General features: G+C 39.2%; 1 protein-coding gene across 1 annotated transcript in view; it reads left to right on the forward strand.

The window, feature by feature from the left end:
- The first annotated feature begins 5,771 nt into the window (after positions 1–5,771).
- The window catches only part of PIK3CA (phosphatidylinositol-4,5-bisphosphate 3-kinase catalytic subunit alpha), a 114,484-nt gene continuing 96,685 nt past the window's right edge, over positions 5,772–23,570 (forward strand). Inside the window, exon 1 of the mRNA XM_079922961.1 lies at positions 5,772–6,189. The gene's annotated coding sequence lies outside the window, so the exon portion shown is untranslated. The remainder of the gene's footprint in view (positions 6,190–23,570) is intronic.

Genomic DNA, 23,570 nt, shown 5'->3' on the forward strand with positions numbered 1-23,570 from the left:
TGCAGGGGAAGTGGGTTCAATCCCTGGTCGGGGAACTAAGATCCCACATGCAGCAGGGCAACCAAGACCGCACGCTGCAACTACTGAGTCTGCACACCACAACTATAGAGAAGCTCGCATGCCACAATGAAGAGCCTATGCACCACAACTAAGACCCGATGCAGCCAAAAATAAATAAATAAATAAGTAAATAAAAATTTAAAAATAAAAAAGAGAGACCTAAGTATTGTCTACAAGTAACCCATTTTAAATATAACAATATAGATAGATAAAAAGATAGGAAAATATATATCATACAAATACTAATTAAAGAAAGGTGGAGTAACTACATTAATATTAGAAAAATAGATTTCAGAACAGGGATATTACAAGGGACAAAGACAGTACATAATGATAAAAAGAGGCAATTCATCAAAAACACATAACTCTAAATGTGTTTACAGCTAACAAGAGAGCTTCAAGATACGTAAAGCAAAATTACACAGGAATGAAAGGAAATATAGACAAGTCCACAATTATAGTTGGAGATACCAATGCTCCTCTCCCAGAAACTGACAAAACTACTGGAGAAAACCAGTAAGGATATAGAAGATCTAACATTATCAAGCAACTTCATATGATTAACATAGAACATTCCACCCAATAACACACATGAAATGTTGTATTATAGGGGCACATAGGACATTTACCAAGATATTCTGGGGCAAAATAAACCTTAACAAATGGAAAAGAACTGAAATCTTTAAAGTATGTTTCCTGGGACTTACCTGGTGGCACACTGGTTAAGAATCTGCCTGCCACGAATTCTATCAAACATTTAGAGAAGAGCTAACACCTATCCTTCTCAAACTCTTCCAAAATATAGCAGAGGGAGGAATACTCCCAAACTCATTCTACGAGGCCAGCATCACCGATACCAAAACTAGACAAAGATGTCACAAAAAAAGAAAACTACAGACCAACATCACTGAAGAACATAGATGCAAGAATCCTCAACAGAATACTAGCAAACAGAATCCACCAGCACATTAAAAGGATCATAAAACATGATCAAGTGGGGTTTATCCCAGGAATGCAAGGATTCTTCAATATATGCAAATCAATCAATGTGATAAACTATATTAACAAATTGAAAGAGAAAAACCATATGATCATCTCAAAAAATGCAGAAAAAGCTTTTTTTTTTAAAAAAAAAACATCTTTATTGGAGTATAACTGTTTTACAATGGTGTGTTAGTTTCTGCAGTATAACAAAGTGAATCAACTATACATATATATATATATATCCCCATATCGCCTCCCTCTTGTGTTTCCCTCCCACCAGAAAAAGATTTTGACAAAATTCAACACCCATTTATGATAAAAACTATCCAGAAAGTAGGCATAGAGGGAACTTACCTCAACATAATAAAGGTCATATATGACAAACCCACAGACAACATCATTGCCAATGGTGAAAAACTGAAAACAATTCCTCTAAAATCAGGAACAAGAAAAGGATGTCCACTCTCACCCCTATTACTCAACATAGTTTTGGAAGTTTTAGCCACAGCAATCAGAGAAGAAAAAGAAATGAAAGGAATCCAAATCGGAAAAGAAGTAAAGCTGTCACTGTTTGCAGATGACATGATACTACACATAGAGTATCCAAAAGATGCTACCAGAAAACTACTAGAGCTAATCAATGAATTTGGTAAAGTAACAGGATACAAAATTAATGCACAGAAATCTCTGGCATTCCTATACACTAACGATGAAAAATCTGTAAGAGAAATTAAGGAAACACTCCCATTTACCATTGTAACAAATAGAATAAAATACCTAGGAATAAACCTACCTAAGGAGACAAAAGACCTGTATGCAGAAAACTATAAGACATTGATGAAAGAAATTAAAGATGATACAAACAGATGGAGAGATATACCATGTTCTTGGATTGGAAGAAAGAACACTGAGAAAATGACTATACTACCCAAAGCAATCTTCAGATTCAATGCAATCCCTATCAAACTACCAATGGCATTTTTCACAGAACTAGAACAAAAAGTTTCACAGTTTGTATGGAAACACAAAAGACCCCGAATAGCCAAAGCGATCTTGAGAAACAAAAACGGAGCTGGAGGTCTGGCTCCCTGACTATACTACAAAGCTACAGTAGTCAAGAGAATATGGTACTGGCATAAAAACAGAAATATAGATCAATGGAACAGGATAGAAAGCCCAGAAATAAACCCACACACATATGGTCATCTTATCTTTGGTAAAGGAGGCAAGAATATACAATGGAGAAAAGACAACCTCTTCAATAAGTGGTGCTGGGAAAAGTGGACAGCTACATGTAAAACAATGAAATTAGAACACTTCAAACACCAAACACAAAAATAAACTCAAAATGGATTAAAGACCTAAATGTAAGGCCAGACACTATCAAACTCTTAGAGGAAAACATAGGCAGAACACTCTATAACATAAATCACAGCAAGATCCTTTGTGACCCACCTCCTAGAGAAATGGAAATAAAAACAAAAATAAACAAATGGGACCTAATGAAACTTCAAAGCTTTTGCACAGCAAAGGAAACCATAAACAAGACAAAAAGACAACCCTCAGAATGGGGGAAGTATTTGCAAATGAAGCAACTGACAAAGGATTGATCTCCAAAATATACAAGCAGCTCATGCAGCTCAATATCAAAAAAAAAAAAAAAAACCCAATCCAAAAAAGGGCAGAAGATCTAAACAGACATTTCTCCAAAGAAGATATACAGATTGCCAACAAACACATGAAAGGATGCTCAACATCACTAATCATTAGAGAAATGCAAATCAAAACTACAATGAGGTATCACCTCGCAGCAGTCAGAATGGCCATCATCAAAAAACCTACAAACAATAAATGCTGGAGAGGGTGTGGAGAAAAGGGAACCCTCTTGAAATGTTAGTGGCAGTGTAAATTGATACAGCCACTATGGAGAACAGTATGGAGGTTCCTTTAAAAACTACAAATAGAACTACCATATGATCCAGCAATCCCACTACTGGGCATATACCCTGAGAAAACCATAATTCAAAAGGAGTCATGTACCAAAATGTTCATTGCAGCTCTATTTACAATAGCTAGGTCATGGAAGCAACCTAAGTGACAATCGACAGAGGAATGGATAAAGAAGATGTGGCACATATATACAATAGAATATTACTCAGCCATAAAAAGAAACGAAATTGAGTTATTTGTAGCAAGGTGGATGGACCCAGAGACTGTCATATAGAGTGAAGTAAGTCAGAAAGAGAAAAACAAATACTGTATGCTAACTCATATATATGGAATCTTAAAAAAAAAAAAAAAGGTTCTGAAGAACGTAGAGGCAGGACAGGAATAAAGATGCAGACATAGAGAATGTACTTGAGGACACAGGGAGGGGGAAGGGTAAGCTGGGACGAAGTGAGAGAGTGGTATGGACTTATATACACTACCAAATGTAAAATAGATAGCTAATGGGAAGCAGCCACATAGCACAGGAAGATCAGCTCGGTGCTTTGTGACCACCTTGGGGGGGATAGGGAGGGTGGAAGGGAGACACAAGAAGGAGGGGATATTGGGGTATATGTATATGTATAGCTGATTCACTTTGTTATAAAGCAGAAACTAACACACCATTGTAAAGCAATTATACTCCAATAAAGATGTTAAAAGAAAAAAAAGTATGTTTGAGACAACTTCAAATTTCCATACTTTCTGGCTTAAAGTCAGGGCAGAATAGCCTGAGACTGCCTGAAAAGCCTGCTTCCATTTCCAACATTCTATATTTGTGAAACAGGGTTTTCTGCAGTGACAGCAACCAAAACAAGATTATGGAGTTGACTGGACATAAGCAACACACTTCGGGTGTCACTGTCTCCCATCACCCCCAGATGGGACCATCTAGTTGCAAGAAAACAAGCTCAGAGCCTCCCACTGATTCTGCATTATGGTGAGTTGTATAATTATTTCATTATATATTGCAATGTAATAATAATAGAAATAAAGTGCACAGTAAATGTTATGCACTTGCATCACCCTGAAACCATCCCCCCTGCCCCAGTCCATGGAAAAATTGTCTTCCATGAAACCCATCCCTGGTGCCAAAAAGGTTGGGGACTGCTGATACAGATGCCTAACATATTCTAAACACTGAATTACAGGGCAAACACCTTCGGAAGCAAGATAAAACACATGACAGATCAATGGTCACCAAATAAACCAAATACATCAATCGTGAATTGGGCAGTAAATGCTAATCCTGCACCTCTGAGTAATCATACATTCAAGTACCAGTTATGGCATTTTCTGCTGTGACACATGGTTTCTTAAAGGCAGATTATCACATAACAAAAATCATTTAATTAGCATTTTTCTATTAAAAATTAATTTTAGAAAAATTATATACCTAGCATAATTTTTCCTCACTAAGGACTATCTATTAATATCTCACTAAACTCTGGGCCTGGAAACACAATATGGGAAATGCTGCCTTACGCTTGCTTTTTTTTTTTTTTTTAATTCCCTGCTCTTGAGTAGCACAGTGTTCTGAAAGTGCTGAAAAACACTGGTTCAAGAAAAATATTTATAAACTTAGACCCCTGAAATGTGAGATGAAAACAAGAGCTTAAGAAAAGAAAGCACAGTAAATACAGAAATACAGTCAAATGAAACTATGACCACATGTAGGAATGGATCTTATTTAAGATTGGGTATGGATGTGTGCTCCAGCAAAAACTGGTTATTGGTTAGCTTTTTGCTCTGGATGACAAGTTGGACTAGAGTGGGTCACTTCCAAGTCCTCTGCTCCTTAAAATTCAAGGGAGAGCCCTAGTTTGAGGACTTGTATCACAGATTTCTACTATCACCGTTCCTACGCCTTTTCAATACAATGAAAGGCCACTAGGGGGAGAAACACGCAGAAAAGCGCATCCTTATCAGTTGTGATCTCAAAAGGCAACAGATCCTATTACTCTCAAGCAAAGAGAGGTTTCTATGGTACGCAGTACCAAAACACCTTGCATCTAATCTGCAACCGAAATGGCTTTTCTGCAGTCTCCGTGGGCGCTACGCGAAAAAAGCACGTATTCTGAATAGTCAGAAATGAATCCTACAAGCTGACTCAAATCTGGGGGGAAAAAGGACATTGCAAAAGGTCTCCCCTGCAAAAGGTCTCCCCGAGTGAGTCAAAGAATTGCGGTGGGATGTGGCAGTGCATTCCTCTTTCCGGATGGGCTATAACTTAACCTTACGTTGGCAGAAGGACGCGTAGCAACGTTTTGTAAAAGGCCTTGTTTCTAGTATTGATATCCAATTCTGGTTAGCCACTGACAGAGGCGGTTAGCCACCACATCCCCTTCCCTCGCCCCTAAACTAGAGGAAATCTCATTTCCTCTACGGGCGTAAAAGTGAATGGACCCGCTTCCTCCCAATACTCCTCTCTGTATCTCTCGCTCGTAGAAACAGATGTACGACACATACGCCGCCACAGGATGACGAAACAGCCTCACTACTGCAAAAGACAACAGCATTAAATACCAGCGCGCCAGAAAAGCACCCATAACGCCACCCCACCTTCAGGAACAACACCAGAGCGCAAGCGCACTGGCACACTGTTACCCGATTTACCCACTTCCCACTCCTGGTCTCCGCAGTTTCACTTCCCTTCATTTGTTCATCTGCTTCCGGGGCATAGTAGGCTCGGCCCCTCCTCAGCTCTTACCCTCCTCTGCCCGAGGAGGGGGGAGTCGAGGGGGTGGGGAAGAGTTCGTTGTTTGTTTACACGATGTGAGCGGAAAAAGAGACCAATAAAGTTTATTCTGGAAACAAAAGGAAAAAAACAGGGGTGACAGAGAAAGGAGACGGGGGCGGGGGCGTGTGGCTGGGGCTAGCGAGGAGAGGCAACGAGAAGGAGAAAGCGGCAGTTCCGGTGCCGCCGCTGCGGCCGCTGAGGTCTCGGGCTGCTGCCGCCGGGCCGCTGGGGCTGGGGCCGCCGGCGAGGCAGGGCTCGGGCCCGGCCGGGCAGCTCCGGAGCGGCGGGGGAGAGGGGCCGGGAGGCGGGGGCTGTGCCGCCCGCTTACCTCTCCCTCGGCGCCGCCGCCGCCGCCGCCGCCGCCCGCGGGGCTGGGACCCAATGCGGTTAGAGCCGCGGAGCCTCGAGGAGCCCCAAGCGTGAGTAGAACGCGGACTGGCCGGGAGCGGGCGCGGTCGGGATGGGGCCGGGTGGGTGCTCGTCTTGGGCGGGGGCTGCCTGCCGGTCGTTTCTCTCAGCGTCGGCCCGCATCGGAGTTCGCCTGCGATCGCCGCTCCCTCTCCCCCGCCTGCTGCTGGCCTCACCCAGATGCAGAGGCGAGGGTTCGCCGCTCCCTCTTTTCTCCCTCTGGCCGCAGCCTCGCTCCTCGTTTCCTTCCTCTCCCATTTTTGGGGATGGGGCGGCTAGGACTGAGGAAGTGCGCCCAGGGCCGCCGCCCCGGCCGCGGTGGCTCGGTCCCCCTCGCCCTTGCACATCCACCCGGCCCGCGAGCACCGCGGCGTGAGGGATTCCGGCGCCGAGCCGCGAGCTGTTCCTGAGGGGCTGTCACGCCCGAGGACTCCGGCCCCGCCAGCCCGGCGACCCTGCGTTTGCCTCATACTGGGTTTAAATCGCCCGGCTGGGGCTTGGAAGGAAAACCTCCCCCCACCCTGCTGTTCCCCTCCCACCCTTCCTCTCGAAGTTGTTGTTTTCGTCTTAACCGAGACAGTCAAACGTATTGGATCTTTCATTCATAGACCTGAGACGTTGTCTCGTGATTTGTGCCTTTACTAATTCTATTATGTGGTGCCTGCTTCATAGCTCCTAAGTGGCTCGGAAAGGTAGGGTAGCGCCCAGGATTGGGCTGTGTCAACACCAGACGTTCGGCCAGTGTGTTTTGATCGCGGTTTGAGGGGTTTATTTTAGGATGCAAAAGGAATAGTGGTGATGGTGGCTAGTTACCAGACTTAGGAATCGAAAGCTCTTTTCTTGGATGTCAGTAATTGGGGAGCTGTTTACGTAGTTATATAAAGGGTAAGGGGAGCGCAACAAGAGGGGGCTCTGTAAAAACAGCCTACATATTCTTTAGTGAAGTAGAGTTGTGATTTTGTTTGGTGAAGCTTCCTCATTCCAGCACTGCGCCTTTGTGCACATGCAGGACATGGGTTTGCGAGATGATGTTTTGAATCGTAGTTTGTGAGGCCTGGGAGAACCCCTAGAAAACTTGGGTAGGTGAACTCCTGGTAACCCAGGTCGTCGGTAGTTAACTGCGGCCACATTTGAACTACTGTGGGCAGTACTGATCGCATGTTTTCCTGCTCAGAAGATGGGTTCTCTGGGTATTTGCTTACATTGCACCGTACAAAATTTGTTTATTTGCTGGATTGCGTGTTGTTAAGGAAAGACCTGCAAAATACTTAAGATACCATGTTGCTAATTTAATTTGTATAAATCAGAACACGTCTTTATTAATGGACTCCAGAAGCAATTGCAGTGTAAGAATTTGTTAATATGTCTGTGTATTCAAGTTTTAACATTTTTTAACTGAAGCATTGAATTCTGGTTGACAGCATAGATCTCTATCTAAACATCACATGTCCTGGAAAATTTTAATTATCAGATTAACTGTTCTGCAGTGTCATCAGCCAAAATTATCTGAAGAGGGCCCTGTGTGTGTGTGTGTGTGTGTGTGTGTGTGTGTGTGTGTTGGTGTTTTGTTCTGTTTTCTAAGTTTTCTCATTTCACGTTTTTGGATAAAATTAAATTTCATCCATAACTTTTTTCAAAAGTTTCTTGTGGGTTTTTCATCATTGTAAAATAGAGTGCTTTCCTATTAAAATCACAAAATAGGTCATTGAAAGAAGTGATAGCACATCGTAATAGTAATAGCATCATGAAATGAAGGTGAATGAATATTAATAGTTTATCATTGACTATGAATATAAAGTTTGAAAGGCATTCCTATCAGTTTCAGTTGAAGAGTTAAAAATGAACCACATATAAATGCAGAACAGTGTTTTTATATGTCTAAAGTTTTTTTTTTTCAATTTTAAGTAAATTGGGTAGAGCATTAAAGAGATAACACTAAATACAAATGCTGTACTTAAACCCCAAAATTACCACGTGAAAGTGTATATTCTCATGGGCAAGATATATGTGAAAGTGAGACTATAAAAGAGCAGTGGCTTTGCCTGGCTCTGGATGGAACAGCCCTTCTTGAGGCAGAGCTTCCTTCCTGTCAGGGGAAGATCCCCTCCATCCCAAATAAGTATTCCCTTAAAAAAAAAAGTAAATTTATAAATTAAATACATATATGATAAGGTAGATCATACATTTCTTAAAACAGTTTACTTTGTGTATAACTTTCCTTATTAGTGCCCTTTACTGAATAAAGAATTTTTAACATTAGCTATTACCATTTAAAGGGCATTTTGCTCTGTTGATCTCTTTATTTGCAAAGGGCTAACTTAATCCCGTTTGATCTCTTTAGAAACTAAAATAGTATTAAAAGGATCAGTTCTCTATTATTTAAATATCTTGAACTTCAAGGTAGGGGTGATTCTTTAAATGAAATGTGTTTCTTAAGCATCATAAAGGATTTTATCTCTGGTGAAAATATTTATAATCTTTAAAATTGTGCAACTTTAGAAGCATAAATCTTGGAAAACTATGGTTTATATTTTATTAGCATAGTTATTGAACTATTTTATTAAATATATTTATCTTGAGCTACACAACAGCCCTGTAGAGAAGGCAGTATTACTGTCTCTGAGAAATGACATTTTAATCTAAGGTCAGACAGGTGTCAGGTGACAACTCATTGACAAAACTAATGCTTTGTGACTTCTTTCATTTTATCATGCTACCTCTAACCTGCTCCAGCCTGCTTTTTAATAGGTTAAGAAACTAGGGCCCAGAGATACTAAGATCACCTTTTCCCTTATTTGCAGTAATAAATGTATATGTTTAATTCCCCATATAGCTTAAACAGTGGTTTTTGATCCTGGCCACATATTAGAATCATCTAGTTAGCTTTTTAAAAATATCAGTGCCGGGGTCTCATTCCTAGAGTTTCTGATTTAATTGGTCTGAAAGGGACCCCAGACATCTGTTTATTTGTTTTTAGGTTCCCCAGGTAATTCTAATAGACACGATTGTAAAGCCCTTGCTTTCGAAGACCTATATGATTTGTTTCTTGCTTCTCTCTCTAGGTTCATCTCTTCCTCCTCCTCCTACAGCTCACTTGGCCTTTTCCTGCTTCATGTGCAAATGCTGTTTGCTTTTCCTGAAACATTTGCATATTTCATACCCTTTCCTTAACTGGCTGACTCCTACTCTTCTTTCATATCAACTCCTTTGAAAAGTCTAGTCTGGGTTAGGTGCCCTTGCTTCCTGTTCCCATAATATCTTGTACTCCTCTGTCATAGCATTGACTCACTGCACTGGTAATTACCAATTTATTTGTTGGTATCCTCCACCAAGATGTAAATCATGAGAAGGATAGGGTCTCTATCTTATATACAGTTGTATTCTCATTGCCAAGCACAGTAGCCAGTACATAATAGGCAGTTATTCACTGAATAAATAAATATATTGACAACAGACTTCTTTACAACATGTAATAATTTATAAATGCCAATTAAGCTTTTATTCTTGCCAAACACATTTATTATTTTTGGTCACTAAATATGTACATCCCTGCACCTGCCACACATATGAATTTTATTTGGAGACAGTTGAGATGTTCTAAATTACATATAAATTATATCAAGAGTGATACTCAACCTCAAACACACACACACACACACAAATAATTATACACAGAACTGTGCTGGAAATCAGGAGATATGAATTCAAATCCCAGCCTCACCACAAGTGTGTGACCTTGGGCAAGTCTCAATCTTTTGGGGCCTCAGTTTCCTCATCTGTAACATAGAGGAATTGTACTGAATGTTCTACATGGTACTCAGTGATCTTGCCTTAAAATCCTATGAGTACTAAAAATATTGACTTTGGAAAATCTGAACCTGCTTGGATCAAAACCTGGCTTCTATACTTACTGGCAGGATTACTTTGGACAGATTTCCTAATGTGTATAATGGGAGTAATTACTACTCAACAGACTTGTTGTTGTTGTTGTTGAATTAAATGAGATAATATAGATCCAAGAAAGTTTTTGTCCTGGATCAGATGTTTAAAACATGTTCATTTCCTTTCCCCTTAAAAGGTGTTAGATCTCATGATTGGACTTATCTGAGATAAGAAAAAAGACAGTTTATGTAATAAATCCTGTTTTCCACTTTGCTGACTGCTAGCTCTACAGATATGACTAGGGACCAAAAACCACGTGGCTTTTAGTTTCATTTTCTTAGAACCTTATTCCACTGTCAAAACATCCAGGTGTTAGTCAACCTGCTTGGGAAAGAATTATACCTAGAAGTTTGAACCATGACAGGATAGCAAGTGTCAAGCTATCTATACATCCATAATACATAATATGGAGGAAGGAAGAATCTAAACTGATGACCTTATGCCATCTCCAAAGATAAGTAAAATCAGATTTGACCATTCCAAAAGAATGGACAGATTAAAACTAAGGATGATTTACAAAAGAAGACCCAGAGATTTTGGTGAAACCTCTGTTTGCCAGACCTTAAAATTCAGGAACATTTATTTAGTAATTTCTAGGAGATACAGGGAGTATACCTCTGGTCAGGACCAATTTCAGAATATTGTTCTCAATATCAGAAGTGGTTACAGATATCAGCAGACTGAAGTTATTGATATCTTTCTCTATTTGGGAGCCATGTATCTTAATTTTATATGGTTATTTTAACCTTCATTTATTTGGTAATAGGGTTACCTTACATACAATGTAATAGTATCTCTGCTGAAGTTTCTGGATACAAGTCTTATTTTTGTATAAAGCAAATTGACTTGTCTGAGTTCTCCCTTAAGTTTATGTTTAAAGTGAACTTTATTATCTTTTTAGAGAAAGTACTGTAATAAAAATTAAAAATAGCGGGTAGGAGAAACTGAAGTCTTAAGGGTGTAAAAAAAGAAGCATGAGGGAACACACAGTGGAGTCTGAGGATTCGATTTAAAGGCTGGAGATTTCCATCATTCAGAAAGGTTATTCAACCTTAGATATACTGATAACGTTTTATAGACATTTATATTATTCACATTTAATCCTTTATTAACATGAATCAGTTGATGCTGGTTAAGGAATTTTTAGATGTTCTCTCTCCCTCTCCTCAACTATACAGTTTGGGGAGTTTAAAGTTAAAATGCTTCAACAAAAAGTTTATAAATTTATAGTAAAAGTGGTGGTTTAGAGTTTTTTCTTCAAGTTTAGTATTTCTTACAGTGAAACTGTTTTTAGTATGGATTATGGTGCTGTGGTCTGGATGGCTGAAAAACTAAATTCCAATCCCAAACTGCTACTTTGTATTTGTGTAAGGGGGAGAGGAGGCAGACTGTATCACATCTTTGCCTCTCTTTCTGCAATGATACAATAGGAATTATAATATGTTGCTTGCTAATAATTCATATAATTAATGACATAATTTAAATGATCCAAATTGCATAAAATTATTCATGGGAAAATGTGTACATATTAATCATTATTTTAAATTTATACCTAGTACAAGAATAACATATTTCATATTTGGTCTGACAATTAAACACTCATTTCTTCTGTATCATTTTGCTAGTTAGCTTGACAGTTTATCTAAATTGCACTCATTTATAAGAGGTTAAGTTTTAGTAACTTTTAGTATATAATTGGAATTGTTACAAAGGAGTCTCTGTGTCAGGGCCAGCATTGCCATTTGAAATAAGTGTGGGATTTAAAAAGAAAAAAAAAAGTAAGAATTTTTACAGGCCATACTTATCTGCTACACTTCAGATTTTAAATATTTGTGTAGTGGAAGCCAAATAAGTCAGTGTTGTGATGTGAAAAAAGCTACATTAGGATAGAATCATTCTGTTCTGATCATAACTCTCTTGCCATACTCACCAAGAGTTAGTAAGAGTCAGTGGAGAGATACATCTTATAAAGTACTGTAGAGATTTAAAGCAATATTATGAAGATAATTTTAAGCATAAATTTTTTAACAGGAGGAGACCATGTTTGTGTTCATTCTTATATCCTCAGCACGTAGCATAGTACCCAAAAGTAGGTGATCAGTAAGTGATATTTTTGCAGTAGAATCATAATTGGGAATCAAAACACTTTTCATATCTTTCTATCAATTAGTAGCTATATATTTTAAACTATCTGAAAAGTATATAAATTGCTGTGGCAGTCTTAGTTGATCATTTACTGAATATAGATTTGAAGTAGATAGGAAACACATTTCTATAAGTTGTTAACTAGTGCATATTTCTACTGATGTTTGTAGACATTTTTAACAAAGATTGATAGATTAGGAGAAGCCGTGTCCTAAAAGAACATTGGGTCAAGAGTCTGAAAATCTAGGTTGTATATTGAACTATTAACTAGCTCTTTGGCGTTAGATCTTTACCTTTTAGCACTTTTCTTTACCTGCAAAATTTCTAAGGTTCTTTACAGTTCCAAAATGCTATGAGATTCCTAGCATTTTAAAGTCTCTTTCTTTTTTTTTATTTTAATTTTTTAATTTATTTTTTTGGCTGTGTTGGGTCTTTGTTGCTGCACATGGGCTTTCTCTAGTTGTGGCGAGCAGGGGCTACTCTTCGTTGTGGTGCATGGGCTTCTCATTGCAGTGGCTTCTTTTGTTGTGGAGCACAGGCCCTAGGCGCATGGGCTTCAGTAGTTGCGATTGCGGGCTCTAGAGCACAGGCTCAGTAGATGTGGTGCACGGGCTTAGTTGCTCCGTGGCATGTGGGATCTTCCCGGACCAGGGATTGAACCCGTGTCCCCTGCATTGGCAGGCAGATTCTTAACCACTGCACCACCAGGGAAGTCCTAAAGCCTATTTCTGATTTCAGGGAAGAGTAAGTTAAGCCACTCCCTAGAGGGAAGATGGTCCTATCTCAGTAAGCAAAAATCTTTTTTTCTGCCTTTTTATAAATGTGCACATATTTGAAGGCCCTTTGTGAAATTCTGTGACAGAGAAAAGCTGCCATCAGAAAAGAATGGACTGGAAAGATTTTCTTTCTTTCTTTCTGAAACCTTCAGTGACTTTGAAGGATCAAAGTTGTACAGGCATGGCCATTTTGGTTACTGGCAAAGGCATTGCCAGTAAGCGACTGACAGGCATTGAGAGTAGATCATCCATTGCACACCAGTTGCCAGGGTTATGAAGGCCAGAAAACCTGTCACAGCACCCTTAATAGCCATTGGCAACCATCATTACTTTAGTTAAAGACTTCTAGGAAAATATGTTCCATACTTTCCTTTGGTAACCCATCCCACTAGATGGTTTTCAGAAAATATGTTCTAATCTTAGAAACATAATTCCAGAGGCATAGTAACCCTCTTTTTTCTAGATGTATCCTCTATTTTGCAGATATATACAGATATATGAAAAGATGACAAAAATAATTGTCCTTGTCAGAAAGCAATGGTGTGTATGCTACTGATTTGTTGTTTCTATGAATGTTCAAATTACCTTCAACTTTTCAATAGTTTTTAACCAGCAAACTGTTCAGGTAATGAGATATTATTTAGAGTTATTTTGAGTATGTACTCATTTTTCAACAAGCTAAGCAGATTTCTGTGGCTTTTCTTTGACAGATCATGCTTTTCCAAGTACTTTTCTGATGGACTTACTGCAGGTCTAGACCTGAAAGTACTATTGCATTTTGAAACAATTGACTGCCTTTAGCCTAAAAGCAAGTGAATTGTGTGTGTGTTTTTGGTTTTTCCTTAGGAGGTTAACTTCTTGACAAGTACAAAAACCTTGGAGTTTTCTGCTAAATAAGCTGCCTTTCTGGAATATAAATTTATGGGGCATGTGATCAAAAGTAAAGCAGCATTAATGGGAAAAATTGTCAGGAAAAAGATTGAAATTAGGCACAACTATAAAGTCGATCTGAAATCAAATCATATATGACCGCAAAGAAAGGAAAAATTGTATTTTCACACTGTCATTTTTATACTTATTGAAGTATTAGCAGTAACATCATTTTAAAGTTATTTTTCCTATGAAGATTTCCTTAAAATCTAATGGCTATTATTTGCAGTTGAGACCTTGATAGGCAGCATCTTAAAGTATTTATGAAAGTGATATTCGTACTCTTTTTCTCTAAGTATATACCAGTTGTAAAAGTTGAACATGACTTTATTAAAGCAGTTTCTGTACTAGTCTTGATAATTACAATGGTAGTAAAATCCAAAGCAATTTATAATATTAGTGATTTTATGGTTCGGAGACTGGTAGTTTGTTTTCACTAGAAGTGACCAACTTTCAAATTTCTTAGTGATATTGTAGGACTTAAGATTTCCTCAAAATCACTGTGAATAATTTTGACTATTTCTATGCAGTGAAATGGCTCTTTTTACAGCCATGTGTTGTTCACAGACACTACTAATATACAGCTAAATGATGTAGTAATGAACAACGACTGAAGCACAGCTAAATGTATCATGTGATGGTGTTTTGTTGAGTCTAAATATCAGATATATAAATTTGTTATGTACATTCCTCCTGCAAATAATTTTTTTCCCCAGCCAAAATGGGAGCAAGTAATCTGACAACAGTACAGAATATTTGAAGTCAGAACAGTCTTAGAAAATACACAAAATATGGTCAGTGTATGTAGGCTTCTTTAATTTTCTTTTCCTAAATATATGTCACAATGACTAAGAGCATGTGCTCTGAAGCAAGACTGTCAAAATTTCTAGTTTTGTAATTGAGGGCAAATTATTTAACCTGTCTGGGTTAAATATTCTCTGGGTTAATACGTATTTCCTCATTTGTAGAAAAGGGATAATAGGAATACCTACATCATAATATTATAATGAAGGTTAAATGCCGAATACATGAAAGCATTTAGAACAGTGCCTAGTACATAGTAAGCACTTAATAAATATCTGTATGCTACTTGAGAGCACTAACCATGTCATATTCATCGATTTATTTGGGGGCTTTAACATTTTGTAGTGAATTGAACCCTGTACATTTTGAGGATTTACTAATGAATCCTTTCTCTGGAGAGTGAACGGTAAGGTTCCTTTCTAACAAGGTTCTTGACATTACTGCTTGCTTTTTGTTCTATTACAACTTTTTAAGGTTTCATTCTCACTCTGGGAATTTGAATTCTATTGCATACCTAGTCCTAAGAGAAGTTAGCATATAGGGATTTAGCATGATCGGAATGAAGGTTTAGTGGACAGAAGGGAATTAAGTAAATGGACGTACATTTTTCACACCTAGTCTGAGCTTCCTATGGATTGTTTTTCCCTGTCCACTCCTGGAATCTCAGAATCCTCAGATGTCCTTTTTCTTTTTTGTTGAAGTATGGTTGATTTATGATATTAAATTAGTTTCAGGTATACAACCTAGTGATTCAGTATTTTTCTAGACTATACCCCATTTAAAGTTATAATAAAATATTGGTGGAGATCACCGGGGAAGATGGCGGAAAAGTAAGACGCGGAGATCACCTTCCTCCCCACAGATACACCAGAAATACATCTACAGTGGAACAACTCCTACAGAACACCTACTGAACGCTGGCAGAAGACCTCAGACCTCCCAAAAGGCAAGAAGTCCCCACGTACCTGGGTAGGGCAAAAGAAAAAAAGAATAAACAGAGACAAAAGGTTAGGGACGGGACTTACACCAGTGGGAGGGAGCTGTGAAGGAGAAAAGGTTTCCACACACTAGGAAGTCCTTTCGTGGGCGGAGACTGCGGGTGGCAGAGGGGAAAAGCTTCGGAGCCACAGAGGAGAGCACAGCAACAGGGGTGCGGAGGGCAAAGCGGAGAGATTCCCGCACCGAGGATCGGTGCCGACCGGCATTCACCAGCCCGAGAGGCTTGTCTGCTCACCCGCTGGGACGGGCGGGGCTGGGAGCTGAGGCTCGGGCTTCAGTCGGAGCGCAGGGAGACGACTGGGGTTGGCGGCTTGAACGCAGCCTGCAGGGGGTTAGTGCACCACGGCTAGCCGGGAGGGAGTCCGGGGAAAAGTCTGGACCTGCCGAAGAGGCAAGAGACTTTTTCTTCCCTCTTTGTTTCCTGGTGCGCGAGGAGAGGGGATTAAGAGCGCTGCTTAAAGGAGCTCCAGAGACAGGCGTGAGCCGCGGCTAAGAGCGCGGACCCCAGAGACGGGCATGAGACGCTAAGGCTGCTGCTGCCGCCACCAAGAAGCCTGTGTGCGAGCACAGGTCACTATCCACACCTCCCTTCCGGGGAGCCTGTGCAGCGTGCCACTGCCAGGGTCCCGTGATACAGGGACAACTTCCCCGGGAGAACGGATGGCGCGCCTCAGGCTGGTGCAACGTCCTGCTGGCCTCTGCTGCCGCAAACTCGCCCTGCACTCCGTACCCCTCCCTCCCCCCGGCCTGAGTGAGCCAGAGCCCCCGAAGCAGCTGCTCCTTTAACCCCGTCCTGTCTGAGCGAAGAAAAGACGCCCTCCGGCGACCTACACGCAGAGGCGGGGCCAAATCCAAAGCTGACCCCAAGGAGCTGTGTGAACAAAGAAGAGAAAGGGAAATCTCTCGCAGCAGCCTCAGAAGCAGCGGATTAAAGCTCCACAATAAACTTGATGTACCCTGAATCTGTGGAATACATGAATAGACAACGAATCATCCCAATTTGAGGAGGTGGATTTTGAGAGCAAGATTTATTATTTTTTCCCTTTTTCCTCTTTTTGTGAATGTGTATGTGTATGCTTCTGTGTGAGATTTTTTCTGTATAGCTTTGCTTCCACCATTTGTCCTAGGGTTCTATCCGTCCGTTTTTTATTTTATTTTTTTCCTTAAAAATTTTTTTTCGTAATAATTATTTTTTATTTTAATATCTCTATTTTATTTTGTCTTACTTTATTTTATTTTATCTTTTCTTTTTCTTTCTTTCCTTCCTTCCTTCCTTCCTCCCTCCCTCACTACCTCCCTCTCTCCCTTCTTCCTTCCTCTTTCTTTCTTTCTTTCTTTCTTTTCTTTCTTTCTTTCTACTTTTTCTCCCTTTTATTCTGAGCCGTGTGGATGAAAGGCTCTTGGTGCTGCAGCCAGCAGCTTTGCCTCTGAGGTGGGAGAGCCAACTTCAGGACACTGGTCCACAAGAGACCAGTGCCACTGCCAGCTCCACATAATACCAAATGGCGAAAATCTCCCAGAGATCTTCATCTCAACACCAGCACCCAGCTTCACTCAACGACCAGCAAGCTACAGTGCTGGACACCCTATGCCAAACAACTAGCAAGACACGAACACAACCCCACCCATTAGCAGAGAGGCTGCCTAAAAAATCATAATAAGTCCACAGACACCCCAAAACACACCACCAGACGTGGACCTGCCCCCCAGAAAGACAAGATCCAGCCTCATCCACCAGAACACAGGCACTAGTCCCCTCCACCAGGAAGCCTACACAACCCACTGAACCAACTTTAGCCACTGGGGACAGACACCAAAAACAACAGGAACTACAAACCTGGAGACTACAAAAAGGAGACCCCCAAACACAGTAAGATAAGAAAAATGAGAAGACAGAAAAACACACAGCAGATGAAGGAGCAAGATAAAAACCCACCAGACCTAACAAATGAAGAGGAAATAGGCAGTTTATCTGAAAAAGCATTCAGAATAATAATAGTAAAGATGATCCAAAATCTTGGAAATAGAAGAGAGAAAATGCAAGAAACATTTAACAAGGACCTGGAAGAACTAAAGATGAAACAAGCAATGATGAACAACAAAATAAATGAAATTAAAAATACTCTAGATGGGATCAATAGCAGAATCACTGAGGCAGAAGAACGGATAAGTGACCTGGAAGATAAAATAGTGGAAATAACTACTGTAGAGCAGAAAAAAGAATGAAAAGAACTGAGGACAGTCTCAGAGACCTCTGGGACAACATTAAACGCACCAACATTCGAATTATAGGGGTTCCAGAAGAAGAAGAGAAAAAGAAAGGGACTGAGAAAATATTTGAAGAGATTATAGTTGAAAACTTCCCTAATATGGGAAAGGAAATAGTTAATCAAGTCGAGGAAGCACAGAGACTCCCATACAGGATAGAGCCAAGGAGAAATACGCCAAAACACATATTAATCAAACTGTCAAAAATTAAATACAAAGAAAACATATTAAAAGCAGCAAGGGAAAAACAACAAATAACACACAAGGGAATCCCCATAAGGTTAACAGCTGATCTTTCAGCAGAAACTCTGCAAGCCAGAAGGGACTGGCAGGACATATTTAAAGTGATGAAGGACAAAAACCTGCAACCAAGTACCCAGCAAGGATCTCATTCAGATTTGATGGAGAAATTAAAACCTTTACAGACAAGCAAAAGCTGAGAGAGTTCAGCACCACCAAACCAGCTTTAAAACAAATGCGAAAGGAACTTCCCTAGGCAAGAAACACAAGAGAAGGAAAACACCTACAATGACGAACCCAAAACAATTAAGAAAATGGGAAGAGGAATATACATATCGATAATTACCTTAAATGTAAATGGACTAAATGCTCCCATCAAAAGACACAGATTGGCTGAATGGATACAAAAACAAGACCCATTTATATGCTGTCTACAGGAGACCCACTTCAGACCTAGAGACACATACAGACTGAAAGTAAGGGGGCGGAAAAAGATATTCCATGCAAATGGAAACCAGAAGAAAGCTGGAGTAGCAATTCTTATATCAGACAAAATAGACTTTAAAATAAAGACTATTACAAGAGACAAGGACACTACATAATGATCAAGGGATCAATCCAAGAAGAAGATACAACAATTGTAAATATTTATGCGCCCAACATAGGAGCACCTGAATACATAAGGCAAATACTAACAGCCATAAAAGGAGAAATCGACAGTAACACATTCATAGTAGGGGACTTTAACACCCCACTATCACCAATGGCCAGATCATCCAAAATGAAAATAAATAAGGAAACACAAGCTTTAAATGATACATTAAACAAGATGGACTTAATTGATATTTATAGGACATTCCATCCAAAAACAACAGAATACATATTTTTCTCAAGTGCTCTCGGAACATTCTCCAGGATAGATCATATTTTGGGTCACAAATCAAGCCTTGCTAAATTTAAGAAAATTGAAATTGTATCAAGTATCTTTTCCGACCACAACGCTATGAGACTAGATATCAATTACAGGAAAAGATCTGTAAAAAATACAAACACCTGGAGGCTGAACAATACACTACTTAATAATGAAGTGATCACTGAAGAAATCAAAGAGGAAATCAAAAAATGCCTAGAAACAAATGACAATGGAGACACGACAAACCGAAACCTATGGGGTGCAGCAAAAGCAGTTCTAAGAGGGAATTCCATAGCAATACAATCCTACCTTAAGAAAGAGGAAACATCTCGAATAAACAACCTAACCTTGCACCTAAAGCAATTTAAGAAAGAAGACAAAACCCCCAAAGTTAGCAGAATGAAAGAAATCATAAAAATCAGATCAGAAATAAATGAAAAAGAAATGAAGGAAATGATAGCAAAGATCAATAAAACTAAAAACTGGTTCTTTGAGAAGATAAACAAAGTTGATAAACCATTAGCCAGACTTATCAAGAAAAAAAGGGAGAAGACTCAAATCAATAGAATTAGAAATGAAAAAGGAGAAGTAACAATGAGACTGCAGAAATACAAAAGATCGTGAGAGATTACTACAAGCAACTCTATGCCAATAAAATGGACAATCTGGAAGAAATGGACAAATTATTAGAAATGTACAACCTGCCAAGACTGAATCTGGAAGAAATAGAAAATATGAACAGACCAGTCACAAGCACTGAAATTGAAACTGTCATTAAAAATCTTCCAACAGACAAAAGCCCAGGACCAGATGGGTTCACAGGCAAATTCTATCCAACATTTAGAGAAGACTAACACCTATCCTTCTCAAACTCTTCCAAAATATAGCAGAGGGAGGAACACTCCCAAACTCATTATACGAGGCCACCATCACCCTGATACCAAAACCAGATAAGGATGTCACAAAGAAAGAAATCTACAGACCAATATTACTGATGAACATAGATGCAAAAATCCTCAGTAAAACACTAGCAAACAGAATTCAACAGCACATTACAAGGATCATACATCATGATCAAGTGGGATTTATCCCAGGAATGCAAGGATACTTCAATATACTCAAATTAATCAGTGTGATAAACCATATTAACAAATTGAAGGAGAAAAACCATATGATCATCACAATTGTTGCAGAAAATGCTGTTGACAAAATTCAACACCCATTTATGATAAAAACTCTCGAGAAAGTAGGCATAGAGAGAACTTACCTCAACATAATAAAGGCCATATATGACAAACCCACATCATCGTTCTCAATGGTGAAAAACTGAAACCATTTCTTCTAAGATCAGGAACAAGACAAAGGTGCCCACACTCACCACTATTATTCAACATAGTTTTGGAAGTTTTAGCCACATCAATCAGAGAAGATAAAGAAATAAAAGGAATCCAAATTGGAAAAGAAGAAGTAAAACTGTCACTGTTTGCAGATGACATGATGCATAGAGAATCCTAAAGATGCTACCAGAAAACTGCTAGAGCTAATCATTGAATTTGGTAAAGCAGCAGGAAACAAAATAAATGCACAGAAATCTCTCACATTCCTATACACTGATGATGAAAAATCTGAAGGAGAAATTAAGGAAACACTCCCATTTACCACTGCAATGAAAAGAATAAAATACCTAGGAATAAACCTACCTAAGGAGACAAAAGACCTGTATGCAGAAAATTATAAGACACTGATGAAAGAAATTAAAGGTGATACAAATAGATGGAGAGATATACCATGTTTTTGGATTGGAAGAATCAACATTGTGAAAATGACTCTACTACCTAAAGGAATCTACAGATTCAATGTAATCCCTGTCAAACTACCACTGGCATTTTTCACAGAACTAGAGCAAGAAATTTCACAGTTTGTATGGAAACACAAAAGACCCTGAATAGTCAAAGCAATCATGAGAATGAAAAACGGAGATGGGGTAATCAGGCTCCCTGACTTCAGACTATACTACAAAGCTAAAGTAATCAAGACAGTATGGTAGTGTCACGAAAACAGAAATACAGATCAATGGAACAGGTTAGGAGGCCCAGAGATAAACCCACGCACATATGGTCACGTTATCTTTGATAAAGAAGGCAGGAATGTACAGTGGAGAAAGGACAGCCTGTTCAATAAGTGGTGCTGGGAAAACTGGGCAGGTACATGTAAAAGTATGAAATTAGATCACTCCCTAACACCATACACAAAAATAAGCTCAAAATGGATTAACGACCTAAATGTAAGGCCAGAAACTATCAAACCCTTAGAGGAAAACATAGGCAGAACACTCTATGACATAAGTCACAGCAAGATCCTTTTTGACCCACCTCCTAGAGAAATGGAAATAAAAACAAAAATAAACAAATGGGACCTAATGAAACTCCAAAGCTTTTGCACAGCAAAGGAAACCATAGACAAGACCAAAAGACAACCCTTAGAATGGGAGAAAATATTTGCAAATGAAGCAACTGACAAAGGATTAATCTCCAAATTTTATAAGCAGCTCATGTAGCTCTATAACAAAAAAACAAACAACCCAATCCATATATGGGCAGAAGACATAAATAGACATTTCTCCAAAGAAGATATACAGACTGCCAACAAACGCATGAAAGAATGCTCAACATCATTAATCATTAGAGAAATGCAAATCAAAACTACAATGAGATATCATCTCACACCAGTCAGAATGGCCATCATCAAAAAATCTAGAAACAATAAATGCTGGAGAGGATGTGGAGAAAAGGGAACACTCTTGCACTGCTGGTGGGAATGTGAATTGGTTCAGCCACTATGGAGAACAGTATGGAGGTTCCTTAAAAATCTACAAATAGAACTACCATATGACCCAGCAATCCCACTACTGGGCATATACCCTGAGAAAACCATAATTCAAAAAGAGTCATGTACCAAAATGTTCATTGCAGCTCTATTTACAATAGCCTGGAGATGGAAACAACCTAAGTGTCCACCATCAGATGAATGGATAAAGAAGATGTGGCATATGTATACAATGGAATATTACTCAGCCATAAAAAGAAATGAAATTGAGCTATTTGTAATGAGGTGGATGGGCCTAGAGTCTGTCATACAGAGTGAAGTAAATCAGAAACAGAAAGACAAATACCGTATGCTAACACATATATATATAGAATTTAAGAAAAAAAATGTTATGAAGAACCTAGAGGTCAGATGGGAATAAAGACACAGACCTACTAGAGAATGGAGTTGAAGATTTGGGGAGGGGGAAGGGTAAGCTGTGACAAAGTGAGAGAGTGGCATGGACATATATACACTACCAAACGTAAAATAGATAGCTAGTGGGAAGTAGCCACGTAGCACAGGGAGATCAGCTTGGTGCTTTGTGACCACCTAGAGGGGTGGGATAGGGAGGGTGGAAGGGAGGGAGACTCAAGAGGGAAGAGATATGGGAACATATGTATATGTATAACTGATTCACTTTGTTATAAAGCAGAAACTAACACACCATTGTAAAGCAATTATACTCCAATAAAGATGTAAAAAAATATATATATATTGGCTTTCTCCCGTATGCTGTGCAACATATCCTTGTAGCCTATTTATTTTATACTTATTAATTTGTACCTCTTAATCTCCCACCTCTATATTTTCCCTCCCCTTCCCTCTCCCCGCTGGTAACCACTGGTTTGTTCTCAATATTTGTGAGTGTGGTTTTTTTTCTGTTATATTCACTCATTTAATTTTTAGATTCTACATGTAAGTGATTACATACAGTATTTGTCTTTCTCTGTCTGATTTATTTTACTAAGCATAATACTCTTGAGGTTCATCAGTTTTGTTGCAGATGGCAAAATTTCATTCTTTTTAATAGCTGAGTAATATTCCATTGTATACGTATATACCACATCTTCTTTATCTGTTTATCTGTTGGTGGACACTTAGGTTGCTTCCATATCTTGGCAATTGTAAATAATGCTGCTATGAACGTTAGGGTGCTTGTATCTTTTTGAACTAGTGTTTTTGTTTTCTTTGGCTGTATATCTAGGAGTGGAATTGTTGGATCATATGGTAGTTCTATTTTTAGTTTTTTGAGGAACCTCCATACTGTTTTCCACAGTGGCAGCACCAGTTAACATTCCCACCAACAGTGTACAAGGGTTCCCTTTACTCCACATCCTCACCAACTTTTGTTATTTATGGTCTTTTTGATGATAGCCATTCTGCCAGTAGTGAGGTGGTATCTCATTGTGGTTTTAATTCACATTTCTCTGGTGATTAGCAAGCTTGAGTATCTTTTTGTGTGCCTGTTGGCTGTCTGTATGTCTTCTTTGGGAAAGTGTCTATTTAG

The sequence above is a fragment of the Stenella coeruleoalba genome (genome assembly GCF_951394435.1).
Source record: "Stenella coeruleoalba genome assembly, chromosome: 5".
Taxonomy (NCBI): domain Eukaryota; kingdom Metazoa; phylum Chordata; class Mammalia; order Artiodactyla; family Delphinidae; genus Stenella; species Stenella coeruleoalba.